Below are 22,014 nucleotides of genomic sequence, written 5' to 3' on the forward strand. Positions count from 1 at the left end.
ACAAAGTTCCACATCAGATTTGATTCTCTAACTTCTGGACCTTCAGGAATCAGACATTCCTCTTGGCCAGCATTTGATCAATCATTAAACAATTAACGGACTTTGAAGCCTACAGAAATATAAGCAAGACAAACTGATCCTAAGATGCTCACAGTTCACTTTAGTATGAGAAAGACAATTTATGCTTATATTTATTGAATTATTCAGTGTGCCTGAATCTATGTGAATCTTTAAAAGCATCAGATTTATTGTTTTTAGGGTTTTTTGGTTAGTTGGTTTAGTTTTGGGTGATTTGTTGTTGTTTTGTTTTGTTTTGTTTTTGATTTTGTATTTGATTCTTACAACGGTTCCATTATTACATTATTTTCCATGTGTGAAAGTGAGACAGATAAAAATAATTGCCCAACGACACAAAATAGGATGGGGGCAGAGTCAAGATTCGGATGAGAGCCACATAATTCTGGACCCTCTCCATGCTTCTTTGCCTCAGAGACACAAGTACATTGTACGTCATAACTACTGTCACAAACCCATGCTCTATCAGATAAGGGATGCCCTCCCTGAAAAGGGGACAGGAAAAGGAGCAGGAACCAAGTTGGCACAAAAGAGTGAGAAACCAGAAATGGGAAACTGTCCCAGGTTAGAACCAAATCACCCCACTTTTCTTCTATTCTCAAAGACTGTCACAGTATAAGCATGTGCATAGGTTTCAACTGCCTTAAGGAAAGGCCATTGTCCCATTACCACCTGTGCTTTCTAAATAGCTTTCCAGACATAGCAAAACTTATTTTAGTAATTCTATATGTTTCTAACTAACATGTTTTTATCCAAGCTCAGGCACAGAGACACTCCTGCCAATTCCAATTAAAGATGGTAATGATACAATCTCCCCTTCCCAGAAGTACTAAAGCAGAACCAAAGACAGGAGCTTTGAGTTACTTGATTGGATGGTGTAGAAAAGACCTGGACACTCCCACATAAATGAGGCTTCCTCTGCCTATTGAACTGGGAGGGCATTTCTGGAGGATGCAAACTGATAGAAAGATGTTGGTACTGGGATGGTTCTGTGGGTCACAATGGAGCCCTTCTTGGCATAGAGGAGCATAGAGAGGTGGTTGGGTCACTTGTGGCTGAGCAACTCCCAGCTGCCTGTAGCATAGGAGGTAGATGTACAGATGTTAGAAGGTAGATGTACAGATGTGTGTATCATTGAGTGCCTCTTCATTGAGCCTCTAGCAGCAATGGCATGGGAGCCATGCATGTACAGATATGGGTACTAGCATGTTTTGTACACAGTCTCAGTCTGTCTGCATGACTTCCTGCAGCAAAGAAGACCTGAAGGCTACATTCTATTTGTGAAGTGGCCTGCCTTTTACGCTGAGGATCACTTAAATATTATTACAGGTTATTATTATCCTTGTTAAATTGAAATCCTAGGTCCCAGATAACTTTCAAACATTATGCTCTTCTTCTAGAAACAACTGTAATATGTGAGGATTCTATATTGAATCCCCATACTGTCTCTTGTGAGGAGTCCACATATTCCTTCTATTGGCTTATGCTAAGGAAATGACTTGAGGTTGAAATGTCTCCAGGGGAAAGAAAAAGAATTTACATATACTGGTGCCATGTTGATGGCACTTTCACATATGCTTTTCAACCCTCACACTCTTTTGAGAGGCATCAACCCATTTTATAGGGGAAAAAAAAGCTCAGGGGGTCTCCACCTGGACACAATGCCCTGCGCATGGGAGTTTTGATCAATTCGACTAACAAAGGTAGGCTTAGATGTAGAATGGCTTTTCAGTAAGAGTGCTTGTTGTAAAAGCACACCAACCTATGGTTGACTTCCCAAGACCCTTGTAAAAGATAGACGTGGTCACTACATTGTGAAGGGTAGAGACAGGAGGGTGGCAGGGCTTTCTGGTAGCTAGAATTACTTGAGATTCAGCAAGTGATCGTGTCTCAAGGGATAAAGCTGGACACCTGATATGTTCCTCTGGCCTCCAGGAACACCTGCATGTACATGCACATATATACTACAGAGTAGTGGGTAGAGGAGAAGGAATAAAGAAAGAAAGAAAAGAAAAGCAGGCAGAATGTGTGGAGAACCTCACCAGTTCTTTTGAGTGTGTGTGCTGTTGACTGTGGTGTGAAGTGTTTGCACACATGAAGGCCTTCCTGGGAGCCTAACTGTTAAGGTAGTCATCTCACACCCCCTCATTGTAAATCAGTCCCCACTGGGCAATCCGTCTGGAAAATCCCAGAAAAGGTGGCCCAGACAAGTCAACATCACCATGCCAGTCAGTGAAGGAGCTCTGAGGATACTTGTCAAAGGGTGATGTGGTGACTCTAAATGGGTCAGGGCACCCAGGTTCCTTCTGAAAGAAGGTTGGTAGAAACAAGAGGCATGAGCACCAATAGACACAGCACTATGTCTCACAAGGGAAGTTGTAGAACAGAGTCTGAGTTACTAATGTTTTTTAGATATCTTCTATTCATTCTTTGACAGTTTCTTGCTCATATCCATGCCCAACTTCCCTCTCTTAACCCACTCCCCAGGTCTCCCCCAGCATTTCCTTTTCCCACCTTCATAAATCCCCACCACTCCCAATTAAGTATAATTGACTGAGCCTGATTCAGGTGACCTGCTGGAATGTTACCCAATTTTGTTGGCTTGGCCCTGTTTAGACCTTTGAGCAGGCAAACCTTAGGTATAGTGAGTTCCGACTGCACTGGTCAACCATGTCCAGAGAGCACTCCTCATCCTCCTGCATATCTTATGTTTCCCCACACCTCTGCAATGTTCCCTAAGCTTTAAGAGGGGTAGATACAGCTGTCCCATTTAAAGCTGAGCATTATTCTCACCCTGAGCTCTTTGACAAATTAGAAATCTCTTCATTGACCACTGAGCAACTGCAGAGAAAGGTTTCACCAGCTAACATTGAGGGCAGCACTGATCTATGGGAATAAATATAAATAATCAGGAGGCATTTGACGACATGTCTGATTAGCTGAATCAAATGGATTTAGCCATTTAGTAATGAGATGGTACTTGTTCCACTTCCCAAAGATAAACAGGAAACTGCTCCATTTTGTCCTCATGGAGGTGGCATGGATGCTATTCTCCACTTGACCTCTAGAGCCACTCTTAGTCTTTCTCATCAGTTTCAGTATCTCAGGTATTAAAAATATAACAGTAATAAAATCTAATTCATGAAAAGTTTAAGCAAGTATTATGTCTTACATAGGACTTCTATTGCTATAATAAAACACCATGAACAAAGTAACTTAGGGAGGAAAGAATTTGTTTGGCTTACACTTCCATAGCACTGTTCAGTATCAACGGACAGTCAAGACAGAAACTAAAATAGTGAAGGAACCTAGAGGCAGGAGCTGATGGAGAGGCCATGGAGGAGTGCTGCTTACTGACTTGCTCCACGCTGCTTGCTCAGCTGCTTTTATATAGAACCCAGTACCGGCATCCTAAGGATGGCACCACCCACAATAGGCTGGGCCCTCCCCCATCAATAACTAGTGAAGAAATGCGCTACAGGCTTTCATACACCCCGATGTTACAAAGGCATTTTCTTGAGATTTCCTTCTCTCAGATGACTTTAGTTTGTGTCAGATTGACATAAAACTAACCAGCACACATTCTGTGCTAGTTTAGATTACTTTTTTAGACGTGTATTCATCTCTAATAATGGCTTTACCATTTAACTTACAGAGCGTGGAAATGAAAGATTTTTGAAAAGCTGAGCCTATATCCTATCCCTTGGATATGAGTAGCAGGAAAATCAGTAGCAGAAAGGAGCATTAGTAACACAGTTGCTCCCTTCAGTGGGGTCATCAATATGCTACAGGTAAATGTCAAAACAATGATTTCTTTGGACATCTTTTTTAAGTAACAGTTAAAAGGCTTTAAGGAAAAACAACATAATAACTACCTGGTAAGACAGTTCCTCTTTGAACACTGAACTGAAATCAAATGAGAGAAATAATTAGGACAGCTGAAAACAATAAAGACAATGGAAACCAGACACATCTTTCACAAAACACAACAAACCAAAGAGACATGACAATGTCTAATCTTAGTTGTGTCATAGCTCAGTTAATGTCACTCCCTTTTTCTTCCTGGGTTCCTGATCACAATGAAAATGCATGATTTCAATATATAAAGCCCTAAAGCAGTAGCACATTTCAGCCTGAACAGGCATAACAATAAGCAGAGAATAAACAGGTAGTTGCTACAGGTATTGTATCGTCTTACATACAATGCCAAAATTTGAGTGAATCATTGCTTCTTTTCTTTGTTCCGGGATGAAAGGCTGGTTCTCCCTCCCCACTCCGTGTATGTGTGCTGTATGTATGCACACATTTGCTAGCACATGCATGTGATGACCGGCATTCAATGTCAGATGTCTTTCCTCAACTCCCCATTGCCCGATTTTTGGAAAAGGATTCTCTTATCAGTTTGAAACTCACCAAGAAACAGGCTAGGCAAACTAACCAGGAAGCTCCAGAAATCTGCCTGCCTCTATCTCCACAGGGCTAGGATTATAAGCCCTGGCTACTATGACTAGCTTTTTACCATATCTTCTGAGAGATCTACCCCAGGCCCTCAGGGTTGCAATGCAAGCACATTACCAGGTAGACCATCTACACAGCACTTATTTTTATTTTTGTAAGAAAGGGTTATGTGTGGCATCCTGTTCTGGTCTCAAATATATTATGTAGCAGAGAAAGACCTTCAATTTCTGATCGTCCAGTCTCCACATTCCAAGAGCTAAGATTACAGGAGTGTGCAGTCATGCCTAGTTCATGAGGAATCCAACCAAGGTTTTGGGAATTCTGGGTAAAACCTCTACCAATTGAACCACAACCTCCTTAACACCAATTTTTAGTGCTTGCAACTTGTTTGTGGGCTAAGACAACCTAATTTTTCAGATACGGGGTTTCAATAAGATGTCACCCATGGTCTCAGGCATTTAAATATTTGGTCCCCCGTTGGTAGTGCTATATGGATAGATTTAGAAGGTATGACCCACCTTGGTGAAGGAAGTATGTCACTGGAGGTGGAATTTGAGGTGTCAAAAGCCTCCTGCTATTCCCAGTTCATTCTTTCTGTGTGGTGTTTGTTGTTCAAGAGGAGGTATCTATCAGCTTTTCTTCCACCATGATAGACTCTGATCCCTCTGGAACCGTTAGGCCAAATAAACCCTTCCTTCTATAAGTTGCCTTGGTCATGTGTTTTATCATAGCAAGCGAAAAAACAGTTATACAGGGCTTGTTTGGATTCTTCTGTGTAGACAGAGAATTTTGGCATGATGAATGTTGTAACTTCTCTAGAGTATGTATCCTCCGTAGTCATTGCTATTCTAAAGAGCCCTGAGGGATGAGGGAAGAGACACTGGAGATTATAAAGCAAATATAAACTGTAAAAGTCATTGGGAAATTGGATTGCTTGTAATTTTAATTTTAATTTTCTGCATTTACTAAATTTTTAATAATTTAAAGACAAATATAATTTTATTTAAGAACTTCAGTCCTATAAATGAATTTTGGGGTAAAAAATGGGCCAGAAACCCATTCAGAAGGAAGATTCTGAGGGGTCATGGGAATGGCATGGGGACAAAGTTCACAATGCAACTCCATTAAGATGCAAATTGCTTGCCCTGTACCTAATTGTAGTGTAGGGAAGCATCACAGAGTGATCTCAGGAGTGAGTGACTGTGGATCTGGAAGTCAGGTTACCTGGATAGTGAGCAAATAGCAGCCTTCACTTAGTCTTCCAACCCTCCACTATGAGAATATCTTCTTCAGGGCTCCCTTCCTCTGAAAGTTAATGGAAACAAAGAGCTGAACATCTCCACCTTCACATTTTCTCTCTGGAGAACAAAGATAAAGGTTTTTATGTAAACTTGTTTTATCTAAGTGGAACAGCACCTGAATGAAGCATAGTCCTGATTAGAATAATGAAAACTGGAAATTTCCAGACATTCACACACCAATAAGACAAAGGCTAGGAAATGGGGAGGAGCTTGTCTGAGCCAAGGTGGCACTATTTAAGTAATCTCCCACCTATGTGTGTTTCTAAAAATGATGCTGACCAAAGGGAGAAGAAAAACAGCTTTGTTTAACCAAAATGATTAAGAGGTATTTATGTGTGTGTGAGTGTGTGTACATGTAGGCACATGTATACATGTTCCTGGAAGTAAAGGTGTATATGTATGTGGGTATGCATGCAGAAGGCAGATTGACAGCAGGTGTGAACCTCAGTCCACCTTAATTTTTGAGACCATTGACTGGCCAGTAAGGCCCAGGGATGGTCCTCTCCTTCTACCTTCCCAGCACTGGGATTACAGATGTATTCTGCTAGGCCTGGCTTTGTCACAGGTGCTCAAGTTTTGAACTCAAATTCTGATGTTTGCATAGGAATCATCCTATGCACTGAGTTAACTTCTAAGTCCCATGATTTGGGTTTTTATACTTTTGGAAAATACATCAGCAAATACAAATTCTTAAAATTGAATAGGAGTAGATAATTTAATATTATTATTTTCTTCTTTATGCAGATTTTATCTGGACATGATCCTACAGGAAAACAATTGCTTTAGCATGTTTAGTGATTGGATTTAATCCTCTTAAAATATGTTCAAATTGGAATGCATAAGTGGAAAGATTATTTATTTTTTTGCAAATTTACCTATTAGCTAATAAAAATTAATTAGTAATTTGCAGTGACTTATTTAATATTTATGAAACTTCTAATGATGCCAAACAAATATGTGTTCAAAGAATGACTGAATGATGGTCACAAAATGTCCATTTCTGTCAGTCTGTCCTGAATGCCTGGCTCTAACCTTCTGTGGCCTGTATGTATTTAAACTGTAGCAACAGGGGCCTGGAGAGAGGGCTTGACAGCACTTACTGCTGTTGCAGAGTACCCAAGTTCAGTTCCCAGAACCCATGTCCGGCATCTTATAACCACCTAGAACTCCAACTCCGAGGGGCCAATGCCTTTATCTAGCCTCCATTGACAACTGTACTTAGGCACACACAAACCTACATGTCGGGAAAACCCTACTGCTAAGGTCTAAGTTTGACATTACTGGAAAAACCCTGACCTTGATGCAAAATGGTAGATTCCCCTTGGTGTTTCCTAATGTCTACCTGGGGGATCCTAGACCGCACTGTCTGCTTACCTGAGGAATGAATGTCACTGTAGCCCTGCACCTGAGATTCCTGGAATGCCTCTCCATGCTAATAAGGCATCTCAGTGCCTTGGTCATCAACCCAAGTACCTTTGCCCACCCTTGATATTCTCACCCCCTTCCTCAAAACTATACAATCCTTGGTTCGACCTGAATAAAGTGTGTGCATATAAACCCACCCCAAATAAAGAAATATACAGAACCTAAGATCGTCTCAGAGAGTTATTTCGTTGAAGATCATTGAAAAAAACTACACGTTCCTGTCCGGCCGCCATCGGAGAGCTGCAGCCATGGCCCTGCGCTACCCCATGGCCGTGGGCCTCAACAAAGGCCACAAAGTGACGAAAAACGTCAGCAAGCCGAGACACAGCCGAGGCGTCGCGGGCGCCTCACCAAGCACACCAAGTTCGTGCGGGATATGATCCGGGAAGTGTGCAGCTTCGCGCCCTATGAGCAGCACGCCATGGAGCTGCTCAAAGTGTCCAAGAACAAGTGAGCACTCAAGTTTATCAAGAAGAGGGTGGGCACGCACATCTGCGCCAAGAGAAAGAGGGAGGAGCTGAGCAACCTGCTGGCAGCCATGCGCAGGCAGCGGCCAAGAAGCATTGATGACCCCTCCCCCAATAAAAGATGGTTCTTTAAAAAAAAAAAAGAAAAGAAAAGAAAAAGAATTACACCCATTCTGGGCTCTGCTTCATCCTTCCACCCAGTATACAACAGAGTCTGGGCACCCTGAGAGGGTGTGGAACCACAGCAGGACCTTAAGACATACAGCCCACCTACATAAGACACTCAGATGTAATGTATACATAATAAAAAGTAAAATAAGTCTTTAAATTACCACAACCTTTCCCAAACACAAATCAGCCTTGAGCACCAACCTATAAACTAGAGCTCTCTATGTTGAAATGTTCAAGAACTGGACAGGATGAGAGGAAATGAGTAAGGCTAGTAGAATTAGTATCCATGAAGCTGAGTTTATTTCATTGAAGAAACAATCTTCTGGTATGTAGGAAGTGTGTATTCTCTACATTAAACTTCTTTCTTATTGAGATTTAGTTTATAATGCACTCAAGAGTGAGCAAATGGGGGATTGGGGATTTAGCTCAGCGGTAGAGCGCTTGCCTAGCGAGTGCAAGGCCCTGGGTTCGGTCCCCAGCTCTGGAAAAAAAAAAAAAGAAAAAAAAAAAAAGAGTGAGTAAATGGGAGTCCTTGACCCTTCTTCCTCCTACTACTGAGTGAGGTGCTCATATGCACACACTATCATATTTTATACAACACTGAGGGACAAACTTAAGGCTCTGCATACACCAGGTAAGGGGTCTGCCAACTGAGCTTGGAACTTGGCATTTTTTTGGAAACTTTTTTTTTCTTTTGAGGTGATGAAAGAAGGTAGTTGAATGCCTTAGAGGGTTTGCTCCTCCGAATATAAAGTCCACATCCAGTCAGCCCCTTTCCCTCTCTATTTTTGTATTCTGTGAACTCTCAAAACCTGGCACTACCACCTCAAAGAGTATGCATTACTTTCAGGAAGAGTTCCCACACGCAGCTCCCTTATATTAACTCAGGGCATTCAGTTGCCATGACTGTGTTAATCATTAATTTGACATGCTCTGGTATCACCTAAGAGACTTGCCTCCAGGCCTCCTTGTGAGAAATTGAGATTAAGTTAGCCTCTGGGCATATCTTCTACAATCTTAATCAAATTCATTGAGGTAGGAAGACCCAATGTAATAGTGGATGGCACCATCCCATAGGCTTGGATCCCAGACTGCATGAGAAGGAGAGGATGAGCTGAGTACCAAACTCCCCTGTTCTTTCTCACCCTATGCTGCCCTCTTCTTCCACATAATATGACCACCTGTCTAGAAGTCCTGCTATGAGAGCTTCCCCCACCATGGTGGACTATACCCTTTAACTGTGAGCCAAAACGAATCCTTTATTCCTAAAGTTAATTTTGTCAGGGCATTTATCACAGCAACAAGAATAGGAACTATGATAGCCTTGTCCTACATAGGCTATCATGTCCTACACCATTGTCCTCCTACATGGAAAGAGGTAAACACATAATGACTGCCCATAAACTCAGTCACTACTTATTGTAAGAAAGCATGTCTAGTTTAATTGCCTGTCTCCATCAGAGTCCTTTCTACAAGAGACTTGTTCAGTCATCATCAGAGAAACTCCCTCCTATAGATGGGAACAGATATAGGGACCCATAGCCAAACATTTCAAAGAAAGTGAGAGACCTTGGGACACTCTGTCCATCAAATCCCTCCTCTCAGAGTTCAGGGAACCACACAGGAGAGGAGGCAGAAAGAGTGGAGAATCAGAGGGGATGGAGGACACCAAGAAAACAAGGTGCTTTAAATCAACATGAAGAATGATCATATAAACTCACAGAGACTGAAGCAGCAGGGCCTGAACAAGGCCTGCACGGGTCTGCACCAAATCCTCTGTGTTTAGATTATGGCTTCCAGTTTAGTGTTTTTTATGGGATTCCTAACTGTGTAATCAACGGGGTCTGTGATTCTTGTGCCTTCTCTTGGGCTTCTTCCCTTCTGTTGGGTTAACTTGAGTGACTTCAATGTGATAGACTTTGTTTTATCTTACATTCTATTTAGTTGTAATTTTTTGAATGAATGAATGAATGAATGAATGAATGAATGAATACTTAACCACTAGGGTAAAGGTTAACAACTAAAACCTGCTGGGAGAAGGAAAGTCAGTTTTTTCTAATGGAGTGATACTGGGTATATCAACTGTTTCAGTTAGGCCTGATATGTGTGTGTGTGTGTGTGTGTGTGTGTGTGTGTGTGTGTGTGTGCGCGCGCGCGCATGCTTTTATTAGGTTACAGTTTGGTGCAATGTTTTTGTTTGTTGTTTCTTTTAAGGTGACATTTTATTTTGTGTTGTTACTTTGAGGGGTGTTGTTTTGGGACTTTTGCTTAATTTTTTTGAGAAAGAACTTAAACTTGAGTGGGTCAGAAGGGGAAGAAGATCTGGAAGGACTTAGAAAAGAGGAAAATATGATCAAAGTATATGTAAAGTTAAAATGTGTTTTTAATTTTTTTAAAGGTAGAAACTATGTACCAATCTATAGTTTAACTGCCTGTCTTCCTGAGGGTCCATTCCACAAGTTTTCCAAGTAACCAGGTGAGGGATAGACAGTCTAACCCTGGGCCTTCATTTTCTGATTCTCAGTTAGTAAAAGCCCTCTCTAAAATCCCAATGAGCATTAACAGCAGTGAGTACTGGGTCTCAGAGCTTGTGCTGAGAGGCTGGGGTTTGGGGGTCACATTGAGCCACATGAAAGATGAGCACACAGAGAAACTGGTCAAGAAAAAGATCAGAAAGAAGCGTAAACTCCTCAAAGATGCCCAGAGCTGCTTTCATTTTCTCTGGGCAGCTGCAGTCAGATCCTGGGTTCCTTGATCAATCCCTCCTCTGCCAAGTCCCCTTCTGTGTTTGAACTAGTGCTTAGCTGTTCCTTTTCTGAGAAAACATTGAGATAACTGAAAACATGGACAAAAGTCCATACATGCTCAGAAGAGATGCACTTTCTCTTGTTTTGAACTAGACACTTTTTCATAACTGCGCCCCACGTGGAAGGCCAGGATAGCCTCCGCCATTACAAGATGGCGACAGCCTTCGCCGCGCCAGCCGACTTCCTTTCAGGAAGTTAACTGTGTGCGCATGTGCAAGAGTGCCTTCATGCCAGGTCTTTGCCCACTCCAGGGCGTGCCTATGAGATCATGGGTAAGCAACCAATCAGGCGTGGACACGCCACATTAGGGTGTATATAAGCAGCGCCATTCTGGGGCTCGCTCTCTCCTCTTCAAGATGTAATAAACACTTTGCTGCAGAAGGAAAAAAAAAATAAAGCACTAAAGCAAAACTAATCAGCCATTCTCCCTCCTCCCTCCCTCTGTGTGAGTGTGTCTGTCTGTCTGTGTAGGTGTATGTGTCTCTGTCTTAGACTGTTCTGTTGTAGGAGAAGAGATTCATATTGTAGTGTCCATCCAACGGCCAGTCAGGACCTCAAGCCTGTCCACAGCACATAAAGGAGCTTGGAAAAGCATCATTTCCCAGTGGACAATTCAAAGGAGAGGTCAGGCAGATAGTTCAATACAAGCTCACAAAATACTTTAAACCAGAACCCCCGACCTGCATGACTTCCATGTGCCAGAAAATGTGCACTGTGGTTTGAATAAGTGTGTGCTCCGTGGCTCAGAACAAGTGGTACCCAGTGGTTGGCACTGGGGGAGAGCTTTAGAAGATGTACTCTTGCTGGAGGAAATTCATCGAAGGTGGGCTTTGGATGTTTATAGTCTCACCCCACATCCAGTTTGCTTTTGGCTTCCAGCTCATAGTTAAAGATAAGTGCACCAAGTGTCCCACTCTGGTTGCCCTGCATGCTGCTCGGGCTAAGGCTTCCTGCCATGATGGACTCTGAGCCTTCTGGAACCATAAGCCAAACTGAACTCTGTCTTCTGCAGGCTGCTTCTGCTCATAGTGTTTGATCACAGCAACTAAAAAATGTCCAACACAGTCATTTTCTGAAGCTCCTAAATTTACACGTTCTCATTAATTTTACATCCCCTTTCTTTTCCACATTGTTCCCTCAACAATAAGTCAATAACAAACAGCAGATAACTTCTTTTTTATTCATATGGGTGGAGGGCCATACATACCTGTGGAGGTCAGAAGATACTTGCAAGAGCTACTTTTTCCCTTTTGATATCAAATTCAGATCAGCGGTCTCGGAGACAAGAGCCTTTATTTGCTGAGACATCTCACCAACTCCCAGAGAATGTCTTTTCATATGTATATGCATGCCTAAAGGTGTGGGCACATATGTATGTAGGAAGTGTCTTCCTCAGTCTCACTGATTCAGCAAGTCTCCATATGGCTTGCCCTAGGGAATAACCTGTCTCCACCTCATGAGAACAGTAGATTACAGGCAGGTTGCCCTGCCTGCTCTGCTTTTGTATTATTGTAGGTTCTGGGGCTCTGAACTCTAGTCCTTGCACATATGTGGCAAGCACGTTACTCATTGAGCCATCCCTCCAGTACAGCATGAGGGGGCTGTGAGAAAGACTTTGACTCTCCCTGAGTGGAATGCTAAGTCCTGCATTACTATTTGTTCTCAGGGAATCCATTACAATTATGCAACATAAATTCCTCCAAAGCATCAGGGACTTCAGCTCAATTTAAAACCCTGCTGGTTTTATTACCAGAATGAATGATTATAAAATAGATGCATGCAAATGAAGAGATAAAAAAATTAAAGGGCATGTGAAATTTAATGCATGCTGCTTGTAACTCTATGACAGGATGCAGTAGCATCACTGTGCCATGTAGAAATGTGGTTTGTAATATTTACAATTTGGGAGTGTGGCTTTAATATTATAATGTCATGATGTATTGGGGGTGGGGGGTGGGATGAAGAGCCAGGCATAGTGACATAACAGGGGTCTGTAACCTCAGCACTTTAGTGGTGGCAGTCAAATGTTGCAATACCAAAAAGTTGGCAACATCTATGAAATCATGACAACCAAGAGCAACTACGGAGTTTTCTTACAAGGATCTACCCTGGCCTAAAAATTAAGTATACATTAGGAAACAGGGCCTGGTGGTACACACCTGTAATCAAAGCAATTGGGAGGCAAAGACAGGGTGAGATACTCAAACCCCATCCTCAGCATCAAGTAAATTCAAGGCCAAACTGTGCACTTGACGTTCAGTCTCAACAGCCAAAGAGATGTGGACCAATAAGATGGCTCAGGGGCTAAAAGCACTTGCCTCATAAAACCTGACAACCCGAGTCAAATCCCCCAAATTCACAGAGTAGAAAGAGAGAACTGACTCCAGAAATATGTCCTCTGATTTCCATACATGCTCCATAGCACATGGATACATACACACGTACATTTATACATATATAGACACAATAATAACAATAGTAGTAGTAGTAGTAGTAGTAGTAGTAGTAGTAGTAGTAGTAGTAGTAGTATTGTTTCTTTTTCCAAAGAATAATGTTGGACTCTTCTGTGCCTCGGGTCTTTGCACTTTCCACCCATAAATAGAAAAGTCTATGGAGTGTCCCAGAGTACAGACAGTGTTAGGAGGTTTGAAGATGAGAAAAACACTAGCGACTCATCTTGGGTAGCACAGCAAGATTCATCACTAGGACTGGAGTCTGAAGCCATGCAAAGAGCTGCTCTTGGTCCTCTTTGGAACTCTTCAGTGGGGTTAGCAGGTTAGAGCAGTTTGCTTCATTTTGCTGCATTTAACTGGGGAAAGTCTACTGTGTGCTACAGCAGAACTCACAGAAAGAAGCTTTTAACAGAATCTCATGGGCTCCTTAGGTAGAAAGTCTAGATTCAAAAAAATCATTCCCTATTCCCTTACCCCAAGAAATGGAGATGTCCTTACACTTGTATAAACACTTGCAGGAATGCTAGAGGAGTTGCTGGCACTGGGAATAGCCATGTCTACATGTCTCAGGCAGGAATAGGATAGAGCAGGCAGGCCTTCATAATCCAGGCCTGACTCCCTTCCCATCCCTCCCTAGCCTCTCAGTACCCCACTCCCTCCCACTCTAGCCCAGCATGGCAGGACCCACGCTACCAGTGGCCAAGGGCAGTTTTTCCATTTAGGAAAAACAAACTGTGACTCTCAATCCTCCATGCCAGAATCAAAAGAAAGTTTGTTTTGTTTAAAATAGCATTGCTGAACTATTGCTGTAACTCAGTTGATATGGAGCTTGCCTAGCACATGAAGCCCTGGGTTCTGTCTCCAGACCCACATAAACCAGATATGGTAGAAAATGCCTATAATCCCAGGCAGGATGCTGCACATAAACACACACACACACACACACACACACACACACACACACACACACACATCAGATAAGTCGCTCTCCTGGGCAGTATAGAATTCAAGTCTAGTTAAGCAGAAGAATAAATTGCTACTCATCATGGATCTTTGAGGTAATCAGCCAATATTTGAAGCTGAGAGTATCGAATCTGGAAAAGCCAAGGGTATGTCATACATCCCAATGAATTTGTGTACAGACATGATGCAGGGAAGAGAAGTGTCCAGGGACATTTGTGTGCCAATGAGATAACAATCTATTTTTGAAATAATTACTTAACAATCCTCCAATAATTCAAGTAGTTTTAAGTCAGTTTTTCCGGAGATCAAAGGGAGAATACATAATTGTAGAAAATTATTTTGTTTTTCTTGAATTATGAGTGTAAAAAAAGTACCACCTTGGGTTATATAAGGCCCAGGAGAAGAGCTCTCAGGAGAAGTTGGGAGGCTCCATTCACTGGTGTTAAGAACAAATAAGGCTTCTCTACTTTCAAAAGGCAAGAGAGGGCCTATCTAGAATTAAAGAAAAAGATACACTATCTGTGAAGATGGAGAGGGCTGCAAAAGGATGGAAGACCAGAATATCTGCACCAACTATGCCCTCAGAGGAGTGGGGTAAAAGTGAGAAAGATTGGAGGGAGGTGGAGATTTCAGTGTGAATCTGAGTTTGTTATAAACATGAACCTGCTGAGAATATTTTGCATTGGTTGGCTCTACCAAGAAATGATTCAGTTCAACACTTTCTGCAGAGTAAGAAATGATATTTGCTACATGAAAAGTATGGTTTTGCAACCTGATTAGGATCAAAATCTCAAAGCACACCTGAGTTTTTGATTATTCTTTTCTCTGAAAAGGTCAGGGTGTCTCTTCTCACCCCAGTCAGGTTGGAACATAGGCATTACTTGGAAGACCCTAACCAAAGCAGCAGAGGCAGATATATGAACTCATCCCTCTACTCACTACCTCAACAATTGTCTCTACATGCTGAGGAGAAGTCTCTGTCTGTAAAATGCTTGCCCTGCAAGTGGAGAGAGTGAGGTTAGATCCCAGAACCTATGATATAAAGCAAAGGAGAGTTATAAGTGCCTATAATTCCTGCAATGGGGAAATGGAAAAGAGGCGGTTGGTCCCTAGAGCCTGGCAGACCTAGTAGCCTGGCCTATATGATGAAGTTCTAGGCCAAGGAAAGACCATCTCAAACCTAGTATTGAAAGCACCTGTAGGCCAGTACTAGAGGTTGTCCTCTGAGCACTATATGGAAAGAGTACACAGATACACACTCACATACATACATAAATACACACACAGAGAAATAATAACATTAAGAGGAGATGAATGAATACAATTTAGAAACTCTACTACTTCTGAAAGTTTTCTTTATGTTAGAAAGTTAGAAATAATTTTCTAAATTATTTCAAAATAAAATATTTAAATGTCACACAAGACTGGACAAAGCTAGTACTTAGCCTAGACATCAGAATTATTGAAGGGGCCCCTAGAAAAGCCAGGCAGGAAACATGACAGGTTTGGATCATTCTTATGTTTGAACAGAGAATATTACTTGAACTTGTTAGGTTAAAGTTAAAGTAAGCAAACAGCACAACGAAGTTAACTTGGTTTTCAGCACAAACCAGAGAAAACACAATTATCCAAGTTCATCGCTCATTTGAATTGTCATTCTTCATCCTTTCCATACTTCATTATTTTTTTAAAAGATTTAGAAAGAGCTTGAAGGGACTTGAGACCCCATATGAACAACAATGCCAACCAACCAGAGCTTCCAGGGACTAAGCCACTACCTAAAGACTATATATACATGGATTGACCCTGGACGCCAACTGCAGAGGTAGCAATGAATAGCCTAGTAAGAGCACCAGTGGAAGGGGAAGCCCTGGGTCCTGCCAAGAATGAACCCCCAGGGGGCGGGCGGTGGCCGCGGCGAGGAGCTGGGGTGGGGAGGCACCGTCTGGCTCGGGCTGGGCCGGCGGGGAAGGCGGCCCCCGTTGGCAGCCTTGGTGGCCGACAGAGTGCTTAGGATTCCATGTGTTTTTGCTGAACTTGTAAAGGAGACACCTGGATGGTGGATTAACAAGAACACTGACCTGTGGGCAGCCTCAACTGAGAACATTGGATTTTCACCCTAGTCTAGCAGCTCTGCTGCTCACATAGATGCAGATGAATGAAGACCCCATTCGGGAAGACACTTGGCCAGCGGTCCAGAGCTGATGCAGGCCATGCTGGAGTCTCTGCAAACATGATGAAGAAGAGGACATCTCACAAAAAACATCGGACCAGTGTGGGACCAAGCAAACCTGTGTCCCAGCCCCGGCGGAACATCGTAGGCTGCAAGATCCAGCATGGGTGGAGAGAGGGCAACGGCCCTGTCACCCAGTGGAAGGGGACTGTCCTGGACCAGGTGCCTGTGAACCCTTCCCTGTATCTCATAAAGTACGATGGATTTGACTGTGTCTATGGACTAGAGCTGAACAAGGATGACAGAGTCTCTGCACTTGAAGTCCTCCCTGACAGAGTTGCAACATCTCGGATTAGCGATGCACACTTAGCGGACACAATGATTGGCAAAGCGGTGGAGCACATGTTTGAAACAGAGGATGGCTCTAAAGATGAGTGGAGGGGGATGGTCTTGGCACGGGCACCTGTCATGAACACATGGTTTTACATCACCTATGAGAAAGACCCTGTCTTGTACATGTACCAGCCCCTAGATGATTACAAAGAAGGCGACCTCCGCATTATGCCCGATTCCAATGATTCGCCTCCAGCAGAAAGGGAGCCAGGAGAAGTTGTGGACAGCCTGGTAGGCAAGCAAGTGGAATATGCCAAAGAAGACGGCTCGAAAAGGACTGGCATGGTCATCCATCAAGTAGAGGCCAAGCCCTCTGTCTATTTCATCAAGTTTGATGACGACTTCCATATTTACGTCTACGATTTGGTGAAAACATCCTAGATGTCATCACAAACTCTGCCAAATTTGTGGAACTATTAAATGTATAATTTGTAGACATAAAGACTCGATTGCTTTCCAGTTTAATGAAAGCTTAGATGTCCCTGCGAACCCACAATCTCCACCAGCAGAGCTGGTGTTGTTCTGAATAGTGCAGACTGATTCAAACACAAGGCATCTGTGAGGGGTCCTCCCTCTTCAGAGCGTCTGTGTGAGGGGTCCTCCCTCACAGGAAGGCTGTCTGTTGGGGGTTACAAGCAAGGTGGTAAAGTTAAGCTAGCATCACAGTCATTTAAACCTGGATAGGTTGTACCCATTTCCCCTTCACTCTGACACTATCTTATTCTGCTGCCACAATGCAAGCATAGTTTGTTATTTTTGTTACTGCCTTTTTTGAGAGATTATGTATCTATATAGCTACCTGTCTAGATCTGCATCTGTGTGCCTATGTATATATTATACACACACAGAGGCACTCACCACTGACACGCCTTTCCTTGCGGATTGGGGTGGGGGTGAAAATGTTTTCTCCAGTTCAACAGGAGTGCTCGATCCAAGTCAGTCATATTTATAATATGCCTGCTCTTTGTTTGAAATTAAATTTGGGCACAGGAAGCACACAGAGACATTTAGGTTGTTTCAAAAGTCAATTTCTGAGTACCATTTCAATCCGGAGGCTTTTGGCTGAGTCCAGGTATAAATTAGCCATAAACAGTCAATGACCCACAGTAGAATTCTGGTAAACTGTTGAGAAATCTGGGTAAAAGGCTGCCTTCAATTCTAAGCTTTATTTTTTTTTTGTGGTTTTTGTTGTTATTGTTTGTTTCTGTTATCGTTGTTGTTTACTCTTTAATCATAACTACTTTGACAATAGAGCCCGGGTCCTTGGTTCACATGGAATAATATAGATGTGCTTCTAGACGGCACATTAGTCCATTTGTTCACACCTGTCAGCGGGGTTTTACTACATGGACTTAAAAGGCAACAATAAATCCAGGGTTTGTATGTGCCGTAGATCCCCGCAAGAACAGTGCATTTGTATTAGAGATGTAAGTTTTAAGTATGGCATTGTTGCCTTCTCTCAAGTTCTCTGGGACTTTTTAATTTTTATTACTACTATTGTTGATATATGATTATGGTCAGAAGGCCTCTTCTCCCCCTCCTTACTCTCTCCCACTCTTCCTGGCTTTCCCCCACAGAGAATGCTAGACCAATATGGCTTTTTGCCTTGACCCTGTTGTGGCAGTGTCTGTTCTTGCTCCAAGTGTGTTATTCATGCAGGTTTATCCCTTCCGTGGCCTCCGGGCTCTGCATGTCTATGATGTGTCACTGGACGGTCATCCTTGCTGGTTATGGGTGGATCGCAGCTCTTCGCCATCAAGTGCATTATGATTTGCTCCTGTGAGGTGGTTTGAAGCTGAAATAGAACTGACATGCAGTTGGTTGACTAGCCAAACCTCTGCTCGCTCTCACTTTGTCTTGTAGGAAGCCTGGTAGCTTGTCAGCTGGAGAAAGACGGTTTGTAGAATCAGTCTCGTGGAGGTTGGAAATCTATCTGTGGCTGCACAGTATTGATGCTGTCAAGCAAACAGCAGAGGCGTGGCCAAGTGTAGGCATGCTTAACTAGTTGGGGTTCTTCCTGATGACCAAGTGTAGGTATGCTTAACTAGTCGGGGTTCTTCTTGATGACCAAGTGTAGGTATGCTTAACTAGTTGGGGTTCTTCCTGATGCAAGAAGTCAGTCACGGTTCAAGGCACATGGCTATTGGATATCCATTTAGTCTTCACAGAGGCTGACCGCCCTGTGCTGCAGGGTGGTCACAACTGCTCACCATGTGAACACAGTACCTCAGTTCCGTCCCTGGCTGCAGTCACCGTGTGCTCAGTGTTTTCTCCTAGGCACCAGGGACAAGCTTCTCAAAGCCGTGTGATCTACCCTAGTCTTGGGTGCCTCTAGTATACGTGACCAGGTGTTGTCCTGCATGTAAATCTCCGAGCAGAGTCTGTCTCTTCCGGCCCATACTGGTAATCTGTGGCACAAGTGGATGAGAGTGTCCTGCATGCACCAATGGTGCAGAACATGCACGGTGACTGGAAAGTCAAACTCCTTTCAAAATGTCCCGAGGACTGGATCAGTTCCAACATGTCTGCCATTATCTGATGCCTTGCATTGTGGTTTTCTGCAAGCAACCTAGGTTGGCTTTGGTTACCCGTGACCTCCCGGTCTGGGGTTGCAACAGAAGATGGGGATGACTTTGCTCACTATTCCAAATACTGCCTTTATGTAAGGCAGAGGGAAGGGAAAGGTTTTTATTTGTTTGTTTGTATTTTAATTGTTTCACCCCTCCTCCCACTCTTTTCTTTTGGTGGCTTCCACCACCCTGAATGGTGACGGACTCCTGAGCCTGCTGCCTTGGGCTCCCCTTAGGCTCACAGTTCAGATCTGCATGCCTTGCTTGCATTGTCCTGGTATCTAAATGTTGATTCCTCATTTAGGAGTTGAACATGAATTTCCAAAATTTTCATGGGGCTTGTGGCAACTCAAGCAGTGAATCTGTGTATAAAATTTACTGGCCTTCCTCACTTACCTGCTCTAGTATCGTATCGTGTGTGTGTGCGTGTGTGACGTCAGGCTGCCACGTAAACTTCAGAGAAGAACCTTAAAGCAGACCATCCATTTTTGCATGCTCTCTTCTAAGTAGAATGTTCAATGTAACTAACTAAACCTGCATGTTAAAGAGACCTAGGTTCTTTCTTTCTTGCTTGCTTTCTTTCTTTCAATTTGCTTTTGGTTTCCTATATATTTGCTTACTGTACTGTTCTAGTGGTTGTAGGGTAAAGACGCACTGGTGAAGCAGTCGTAGCGCCGACAGAAGGTGATTCCAGTTGTAAATGTCACGCAGCATTTGAAGGGACTGTGCACGCTCTAAAAATCACAGTTGCTTCTAAGCCAGATTTCATTTCTATTCTTGTTTTATGTGCCAAACCCCAAAGTGCATTGGGCCTGAATCTCTGAACTCTGTAGACCCATTAGAAAGAAGACTGTTCTGAGCAACACAAACTGTAGTGCCTGAAAACACTTAACACTGATTGTCTGAGAGACGGAGGTCCTCCAAAGATGACACAGGGAAAATACTCAAAATAATCATGGCCAAAATGTCTGTGTTCCTTGGGAATGCTGCGCTCTCTGTATTCTCCACCATTGGTGCAGTTCGAACGAACGAACGAACGAACGAGTAGAATTCAGAGGTCTTCGTGTTCACATTTAAAACTAGAAAAACGACCTCATTTTTTGAGCTTGAATTCATTTTTAATTTTAATTTTATTTTATACAACGTGTAGACAGTTCCCTGTTCTCTGCATTTAGAAGTATACACAGTACAACTCTGTTAATTCTGTAAGTAATTTTTATAATTATGATGTAACTGTATCCTTCCTTAAAACATTCAAAATAAACCCTTTATGTGAAAAAAAAAAAAAGAATGAACCCCCAGTGAATGGGATTGTTGGGGGGACAGTGGTAAGGTGAGGAGGATGGGGAGGGGAACACCCATATAGAGGAGAGGGGGAGGGGCTAGGGGGATGTTTGCTTGGAAACTGGGAAAGGTAATAACAATTGAAATGTAAATAAGCAATAACCAATTTAATAAAGATGGAGAAAAGGGGAAAAAAAGAAAATTCTAAAAAAAAAATGTATTTATTTAATGTATGTGAGTACTCAGTCACTGTCTTCAGACACACCAGAAAAGGTCATTGGATCCCATTACAGATGGCTGTGAGCAATCAGGTGTGGGGTAGTGAAAGACATTCTGGTTCCTGGTTGAGGAGTTTTGAATCCCGGAGACCCTGAAAGGGATGGTAGAAGCTTCACCTGACTCCCAGGAAACCAAGTTGGTCACTAGCCCGAAGTCCTCCATAGATTTATGACCATCAGGCATGTAAAGGCAATACCCCAAGTCCCTCCACAGGTAGAGGATGTGACCACAAGTCACATAGGGTCAAGACAGATCTCCATTATAATGAGGTACCTAAAGGCCTGGAAGCTTAGCCAATGAAGCTTCCCTTCCCAGACACTCCTTCCTGCAAAAGGAATTTAATCTCAGGCCCACCCTGAGAAGGGGGATATGGCTTTACTCATCCACTTTCTGCTATGACAATAAATGTCTTGAAACCATGGACTGTTCCTTTTCATGGGATCCGCCATGGGGAGCCCTAGAGAAGACTTTCACCTACAGAGCCTTTGTCTAATCTCCACAAGAAAGCCTCCCTGCACCTCCAGAATGTACTTAATAGCTTAATCTCACAGACTTTCCAAGCCACTTAAGTGGCTACACACGCCTTGGAAATGCTGTGTAAATTTCTCAGCATTCTAACTCCAAACTTTCTTTCCAGTACAATTTTATCTTGACTAAGCATAACTCACATAACAAGTGACCCAAATCTTAACCCAAATGACCCTGAAAGGAAGAATATCTGTCTTCCTACATGACTGGGTAGACAAATGGTTCCATCTGGGGCTCCAGTTCAGCTGATAGCGAGCTTTCCTAACATACGAGAAAACATGGTTCTGATCCTTAGAACAGTGATTCATACCTGCCTTCTCAGCACTACGAAGGTACAGGCAGGAGAATCAGAAGTTCAAAAACATCCTATGCTATATGTGGAGTTTAAGGCTAGCCTGGGTTACATGAGACCCTATTTCTTACATCAAAACAAAACAAAAAAAAATTATCAAAACCATAAACAGGGTCAGCTTCTTGTCACTGTGACAAATATCCAAGGCAACCATCTTAAAAGGAGGACCTCCTATGCTGCTCAGCCTCAGAGTTATTTAGCTGAGATAGATTGGCCTCTTGCCAAGAGTCTGTCTGTGGCAAGAGTACATGGTAGGGAACAATGCTCACTTCACAGTGACAAGAAGCGGGACAGAAACAAGAAGCAGCCATTACT

At 42.9% G+C, this 22,014-nt stretch overlaps 2 pseudogenes across 1 annotated transcript; both read left to right on the top strand.

Annotated features, from left to right (window-relative positions):
• The first annotated feature begins 7,472 nt into the window (after positions 1–7,472).
• Positions 7,473–10,115, top strand: Rpl36-ps10 (ribosomal protein L36, pseudogene; annotated as a pseudogene).
• Positions 10,116–16,251: 6,136 nt separating this feature from the next.
• LOC120100784 (spindlin-1-like) lies at positions 16,252–17,120 on the top strand (annotated as a pseudogene). The gene has a single exon (XR_015671425.1). The product of XR_015671425.1 is annotated as a spindlin-1-like, transcript variant X2 (transcript).
• Positions 17,121–22,014: the final 4,894 nt, after the last annotated feature.

Source organism: Rattus norvegicus, chromosome 2, assembly GCF_021556685.1.
Source record: "Rattus norvegicus strain SHRSP/BbbUtx chromosome 2, alternate assembly SHRSP_T2T, whole genome shotgun sequence".
In the NCBI taxonomy this organism is placed as follows: Eukaryota; Metazoa; Chordata; class Mammalia; order Rodentia; family Muridae; genus Rattus; species Rattus norvegicus.